The sequence below is a fragment of the Misgurnus anguillicaudatus genome, chromosome 12 (genome assembly GCF_027580225.2).
Source record: "Misgurnus anguillicaudatus chromosome 12, ASM2758022v2, whole genome shotgun sequence".
Lineage (NCBI taxonomy): Eukaryota > Metazoa > Chordata > Actinopteri > Cypriniformes > Cobitidae > Misgurnus > Misgurnus anguillicaudatus.
This window is the reverse complement of record NC_073348.2, coordinates 14,830,676-14,839,247: the sequence shown is the minus strand read 5'-3', so window position 1 is coordinate 14,839,247 and position 8,572 is coordinate 14,830,676.

Below are 8,572 nucleotides of genomic sequence, written 5' to 3'. Positions count from 1 at the left end.
CCCAAATTCATGTACAAAGTTTGGTTTCAATACATGAAAGCGTTCCTGAGATATAAACTACTTCCTGTTTGGCGGCGTAAAATTTTAGAATTTTTTTTTTTCTTTTGATGTTGTGCATCCTCACATTTGAGACCCAAATTCATGTACAAAGTTTAGTTTCAATACGTGAAAGCGTTCCTAAGATATAAACTACTTCCTGTTTTGGCGGCGTCGACGCACATTTAGTTTGAGCTGCGACGGGCAAACGCTTCCGAAAATCAAAAATCCTTCTAGTAACTTTTGTGAGGCTTGGTCCAAGGATCGTGTACGTGGATTTTCGTGAAGTTTGGACAAAATTTGTGACCTGTGAAACTTTTTTAAGGTTTTGTGTTCTATCCAATATGGCGAAAGAACGACATCGATCTGTGACCTTATCTTCTCAAGCAACTTACACCGGTACTGCCCGAACATTTTAAAGTTTGAACGGTGTCTCTGTGTCAAACGGTCTAATCGCTAGAGCTGGCCAAAAAAATCTACCCGGGAAAAATAATAACTAGAAAATGCATTTCGGGACGAACTGCAAAAGTGTGCTTGCTCTGGTGCCGCCGATTTAGTTTGTGCATCCTCACATTGGAGTCCCAAGTTCATGTACAAAGTTTGGTTTCAATACGTAAAAGCGTTCCTGAGATATAAACTACTTCCTGTTTGGCAGCGTAAAATTTTAGGAAAAAAATTGTTCTTTTGATGTTGTGCATCCTCACATTGGAGACCGAAATTCATGTACAAAGTTTGGTTTCAATACGTGAAATCATTCCTGAGATATAAACTACTTCCTGTTTTGGCGGCGTCCACGCACATTTAGTTTGGCCTGTGACGGGCAAACGCTTCCGAAAATCAAAAATCCTTCTAGTAACTTTTGTGAGGCTTGGTCCAAGGATCGTGTACGTGGAATTTCGTGAAGTTTGGACAAAATTTGTGACCTGTGAAACTTTAAGGTTTCCAATATGGCGGACGAACAACATGGATCTGTGACTTCATCTTCTCAAGCAACTTACACCGGAACTGCCCGAACATTTTAAAAACACACACACACACACACACACACACACACAGAAATGTATACAGACTTGTAACAACTGTTTCTCTAAAATTTACCATAAAAAAAAAATATTTCACTCAGTGATTGACAGCATAATGCAATCAATCGTGTTCCCGTTGAACAGTAACTAAGCATCAGGGACGTGCACAGGAATTTTAAGGGGCAGTTGCTCTAACCTAAAAAAAAGGGCACCTCCCTCCACAAAAAAATGCTACATCCAGACATGTTCGTATTTTGAATTTTAAAACTGCATAACAACATAAGTTATGCGTTACTGGAGAGCAGGGAGACAGTTCTGTCTTTAAACTGTCTCCCTGCTTTTATTACTCAAAACAAAACTGACTCGATGGCGAAAGGTCGGAAGACCAAATTATATCCACCGAGGAAATGTTTTTCGTGTTGTTACAGTAACACTTTGTTTACAGTTTTGCGCTGCTCAGCCTGGATTACAACACAATGCGTCCGATTCGCGAACTGACTCCTTTGAACGGATTCGTTTGAATGAACGGTTGAAACAACAGATCTGTCCCAACACTAAACTCACAAGACGTCACTGTCAGCACAATCAGTTACTTATAGCGCCTCAGAAAGGAGAATGTAAATCTGTTTAGAAAGATTTGCCCTAAATAACAGTCTCAACTAAAAAACATAGACATTTATTACTATGTTAAAGGTATAGAGGAGGATTTTCTCAAATTTTAGAAAAGCACCGCCTTCTCCACTTTTTAAAAAATGCAATTGGGCAACACTCCAGATTGACAACTAGGAGGACCAATAGTCTTGATGATCCACCCGGAAAAAGAAAATCCTCCGCTATACCTTTAACTTTATGATGAATAAATATTTTATCAGGTCTACCAAATAAGGATTTTATCCTACAAAGCAATAAAAGCCATGGTAAAAAACTGATCAAAGATGATGACAGAAGAGTGTCAGGTAATATCTGTGTCTGATAAATGCATGGTGCAGAGGAGGTTGTAAAACTCTTCAGAAAGACCAGTCATAATTTTTTTAAAAGACTTTGACTTAAATAGTGACATTTTTACATTTAAAATATCTGCTAATGATGAGAACATTTTGATAATTATGTACATATAGAAAATCGGCCTAACATATCGGCCATCAGCTGCCCTGATTTCTAAATATCGGCATTGGCCAGAGAAAAAGCCATATCGGTCGACCTCTACGTGAAAGCATTCCTGACACACACACACACACACGCACGCACGCACACACGCACACACACACACACACACAGAAATGTATACAGGCTTGTAACCAGGGGTGTTTCCAGCATTGAAGAACATCCGGGGTTTAGCACAGACCATTTTATGTAAATACAGGGATCACAAGCCTAGATAACCCGCTCTAGCTAGCCTAGAACCAACTATAACAGCTATGCTGCACATGTTCAGGGTTTTCTTATTAAATTTTTTTAGAATTGTAATTTAAATAATTTTAATTTTTGGGTGAACAATCCCTTTAAAGTGTCCTATTTTCACACACTAGTTTTGTACATAATATACCAAAAATTCTTCTTTAGTACTTAAGATAATCTTAAAAACATGAGACTTAATGTAGGCCAGAGTTCACGTCACCAAAAGCAGCAGATGTAAGCTGCATTTTATTGATCATAAGCTCATTTTTAAAATAAGCGATAGGAAAGAGCGACAGCAGCACTGATAGCCTAATATCATTTCATTTCTTTACTATTTATGAATATGATCGTGTGTTGAACGTCTACGACAGGGCTATTCAATTAGTTTGTCATGGGGGCCAGAGATACATCAGTGATGATGACTACATATACATTTAAACATTCTCATGTTGTATTTTGAAACTGCATAACAACAAAATCAGTGCATTGTACAATATACTTTTTCTACAAACATGTATTTTCAAACTGCATACAACAAAACTTGTGCATTGTAATATGACCAAGTAGGCTTTATCTACATCCAGACGTTCGTATTTTGTATTTTAAAACTGCATAACAACATAAGTGCATTGTAAGATACCCGAGTAAGCTTTATTAAAGGGGTAAATAAGAGCCATATCACACTCATTGAGAATTTAACTTATTTACTCACTTAAGTACACATAACCAAAAGTTTATAATATGGAACATAACATTGTTTTATGCACTTTTTGGCAATGCTAATTATTTCACGACCTCTATTTAAACTACAACCGCCATCTTAATAACTGGCAAACATTAAGCTAGCTTCTAATAAGAGAAATTATACTTTTAGATTTCATCAGGGCAGTAAAATCACGTGTATGTTTGTCAGCGCGATACACATGCAGTGGTGCAGGTGCTGGGCTATGAGCGATGGGCGATTAACTTACACGTTTAAATTGCATTCTTGTGTGAGAACGATGACTCGCATAATATTTGAGCCTTTGTCTGCTTTGAACTTCGGAGAAACGCCAGGATCTTTTATCTAGTTCACAAAAATTGTTTCCTTTATTAAGACATCGAATGTCATTGTGATCGTTGAGCCGACATATCAGACAACAACTGTCGGAAGAGGAGTTGTTGTAAGCTGGAAATACAATAAATAAAGTTAAAACAGCCATAGAGTCCGTGGTCTCTGCATCTTGACGCGGGCAGACCAAAGCGCGAATACACGTGAAGGGGTGACTCGCGCTCTGCATCTCATGCAACAACATATGCACGCGCATCAAGATTGCGACCCTGTCCTCTTGCTTTCCATGTGAAATCAATGCTTCGCTGAGTGATTGACAGCATAATGATTGACAGCATAATGCAATCGATCGTGTTCCCGTTAGTTAAGCATACGATGATATATAACTTTCTTATCTGAAGATTATGTAAATATACGCAGTCTTCTAGCTGTGGCAAGCTGTGTTTTAATGTCTCATACATTTCTCAAAGTCATGACTGTTTACGTTAATTACACTTGGCATAACATGCATGATTTAAGGTAAAGTGACACTTTTTCGCGTCAATTCACAATCATTTAAACCATGCAGCTGTTATAGAGCCGATGCCAAACGATCACTGCTACGCGAGGACGCGAAATTGACGTCTTTACAAACTAATACGTTTACAATGTATTACATTGATGAAAAACGGAATTAAACTTGTCATGTTATATATTACTGAAATAAAAGAAAGGGTTTTACGTCTGAATCCCTGAAACATACCTACCTGTACTGCACTTTCTCCAGAGAGCTCGCGTTGATTCACGCCTTCAGAATATAACATCCATTTGCAGTTTTGTACACAAATGTATATGAGAAATATTAATATTCCATTGGATTTAGTATCAAATAATCCTCAGTATATATAGTTTTCAATAGGCACGGACTAAGTTTCGGTCTAGTCACGTGTGAAGGCAAGGCAATTAAACACGCTTGGGCTGCCCTCTAGTGGTAAAAGCTATATGACATTTTTATTTTTACATAGGATTTTATTGGACATTTTAAAGTGAAAATAACATAATATAGACATGTTACTGCAATGTTTTTTTATCTTGGCCATGTTCACATTGGAGTTCCGAGTTCATATTAAAAAAATTATAAAGATATGTTACAGACAATCTGAGATATGAACTACTTCCTGTTTGGGGACTACGCCATAGGTATATTTTGACCTGTTTTGGGCAAATGCTTCCGAAAATCAAAAATCCTTCTAGTAACTTTTGTGAGGCTTGGTCCAAGGATCGTGTACGTGGAATTTCTTGAAGTTTGGACAAAATTTTTGACCTGTGAAACTTTTTAAAGGTTTTGTGTTCTATCCAATATGGTGGCCGAACGACATGGATCTGTGACTTCATCTTCTCAAGCAACTTACACCGGTACTGCCCGAACATTTTAAAGTTTGAACGGTGTCTCTGTGTCAAACGGTCTGGTCGCTAGAGCTGGCCAAAAAAATCTACCCGGGAAAAATAATAAAAATAACTAGAAAATGCACTTCCAGAGGAACCGCAAAAGTGTGCTTGCTCTGGTGCGGTCACTAACGTGATTTGTGAAATGTAAAATTTTAGAATGTTTTTTATCTTGTGCATCCTCGCATTGGAGTCCCAAGTTCATGTACAAAGTTTGGTTTCAATACGTGAAAGCATTCCTGACACACACACACACACACACACATACTGGTTTTTGTGATTTACAAGGACACTCCAGCCCAAACCCGTTTTTTGCTGAATTAGGGGGACACCCCTTTCCACTTGCTTTACAGTGATGTGGAGGATATCAAAAATTTTATTTTGAGCCATACAACACAGATTTCACTTCAAAGTTTGTTTACACACAACACAATGTATAATATAGCAACCTGACAAAATACGCATTTATGAGGACATTTGATAATTAGATGGAAGCCCCACCCATGACAAACATTATTATGAGGACAATGATTATGCACACACACACATGATTTTAAAGTGTATTACAGGGTCCAACGTGAATTAATGGGACATTGCTTAACACAAACACAAAAGTGATGGCAGTGTGCATTAAAGGGACACAACTGATTTACAAGGACAAATGATTAAACACAAACACAAAAGTGATGGCAGTGTGTATTAAAGGGACACAACTGATTTACAAGGACAAATGATTAAACACAAACACAAAAGTGATGGCAGTGTGCATTAAAGGGACACAACTGATTTACAAGGACAAATGATTAAACACAAACACAAAAGTGAGGGCAGTGTGTATTAAAGGGACACAACTGATTTACAAGGACAAATGATTAAACACAAACACAAAAGTGATGGCAGTGTGTATTAAAGGGACACAACTCAGCTATAAGGACAATCGATTAAACACAAACACAAAAGTGATGGCAGTGTGTATTAAAGGGACACAACTGAGCTATAAGGACAATCGATTAAACACAAACACAAAAGTGATGGCAGTGTGCATTAAAGGGACACAACTGATTTACAAGGACAATCGATTAAACACAAACACAAAAGTGATGGCAGTGTGTATTAAAGGGACACAACTGATTTACAAAGACAATCGATTAAACACAAACACAAAAGTGATGGCAGTGTGTATTAAAGGGACACAACTGATCTATAAGGACATTAGACTCAGCACACAGTAACATTAACATTATAACCTTTCATAAACATGCAGTAAAAAACAGCAGTAAACACTGTTGAAACCACAATAAAAGGTTCATGACATATGGGCTTTTAATTTTTTATGTTCACCAAGTTTTTATGTTACTACAGTTTTTGCATAGAAAACGTGCAAAATTAAGAAATTTTGACCTTTTGCACTCTGTTTCAAGTGATATAAATGGCAAAATATGTGTGACACTGTCACACAACAAACATGTTGTACCGCTCATCATATACAGTATATTGTGATTTTATGTATATTTCAGTTTTAATAGGTTTCACATGTTTTCATTTATTCTATTTTATTCCTTTTGTGTTATGTCTTTTTTAGTTTTGGGCTTATTTAAACACCTGTCTATCAGCTAGAATTCTGACCCTCAAAGACCTGTTAGTCTGCCTTTAAAATGTCCACCTCCACTCCATTTATTATCCTAAATTAGATACACCTGTATGAGGTCGATAAATAAAGACACCTGTCAACCCCATACAATCAGTAAGAATCCAACTACTAACATGGCCAAGACCAAAGAGCTTTCCAAAGACAGAGACAAAATTGTACACCTCCACAAGGCTGAAAAGGGCTACAGGGAAATTGCCAAGCAGCTTGGTGAAAAAAGGTTCACTGTTGGAGCTATCATTAGAAAATGGAAGAAGCTAAACATGACTGTCAATCTCCCTCGGACTGGGGCTCCATGCAAGATCTCACCTTGTGTGGTCTCAATGATCCTAAGAAAGGTGAGAAATCAGCCCAGAACTACATGGGAGGAGCTGGTCAATGACCTGAAAAGAGCTGGGACCACCGTTTCCAAGGTTACTGTTGGTAATACACTAAGACATCATGATTTGAAATCATGCATGGCACGGAAGCTTCCCCTGCTTAAACCAGCATAGGTCCAGGCCCGTCTTAAGTTTGCCAATGACCATTTGGGTGATCCAGAGGAGTCAATGGAGAAAGTCATGTGGTCAGATGAGACCAAAATATAACTTTTTGGTCATAATTCCACTAAACGTGTTTGAAGGAAGAAGAATGATGAGTACCATCCCAAGAACACCATTCCTACTGTGAAGCATGGGGGTGGTATTATCATGCTTTTGGACAATTTCAGACCCCTCCATGATTTACTCTATGAATACTTATTTTCCTCATATACAATATATATATATATATATACAATGGAGTGATGAGGGTTATGACTGTCAGGTGAAGAAGATTGAAGACCTGAAGGATTGATCATGTAAGGGAGAGTGAAGGATGATGGGAAATGGAGTTCCTAGGGAGATGACTGGGAAAATAAAAAGAAACAGGCAGGCAGACAGAACAGAACTGTTACAGTACTTCCCTCCTTTAGGTGCATCCACGCACTTAAAACAAGAACAAAGTACTACCTGTGGGGGTTGTCCTAGAGGCTGGGAGGATAGACAGGATGGGACAGTACAGGACGAGAAGCCTCCAGGAAAGTGCACAAGACACCAGGAGTCAAGGAGGTGCAGGTAGTTCGGGTGGCCAATTCCTTGGGGAAACTTAAGGAGGTGTGTACCATCCAAATTTATACCATGGCCAGCGTCATCACAGCTGCCACAACGACTTCAGGATCCAGTTCTGAGGGTGCTGGGCTAAGTTCGGGGGAGACAGTGAGTGCTGGGCTGAGTTCAGGGAAGCCAGGAGAACAAGCGCTTAAGAGATAAATTGCATAGATGGGAAGAAATCATCATTAATATATGATCATCCAGCCCCACCTTAAAACACGCATTAGGGATGGCATCAACCCAGCTTTCCAGATGAGTCAACTCCATGATCTTAGCTACATATTCCTCCAGAGGCCGTCCATTTTGCTGAAGGTGAAGAAGCAAGTAGTCCTCTGGAGAATCAATTTTATAAGGTCTTTTCTGTTACGGTTTAGTGGTGGATGATGACAAAGAAGATGAGGATAAATATAAAGAACTTCAATATACATTCCCTATGAAATAAACAATACATCTAGATCACAATAACGCAACGTAAACGAGAAGGGACAATGACTAAAAAAACAACAGGGTATATATGAAGAGTTTCGTTGCAAAACGAGATAACCATCGTTTTTTTTTTATTGTTCAGAAATCGCGTTTTTTGGTTGTGCATTCCAATTAATTTCAATGCAACTGCAGTTGGTTTGTTTTGATTTAAAACCTTCATAACTTAAAAAATACAGCTAAGTAGCACCATAAAACAAAATAATAACATGATAACATAATAATAAACATGTTTTGACAAAAATGTTAAAAAATGGATTTATTTTGTTTTGCAACGAAACTCTTCATATACACAATGGAGTGATGAGTGTGATGACTGGTCAGGTGAAGAGGATTGAAGATGATGATCAAGTGAGGGAGAGTGGAGGATGATGGGAAA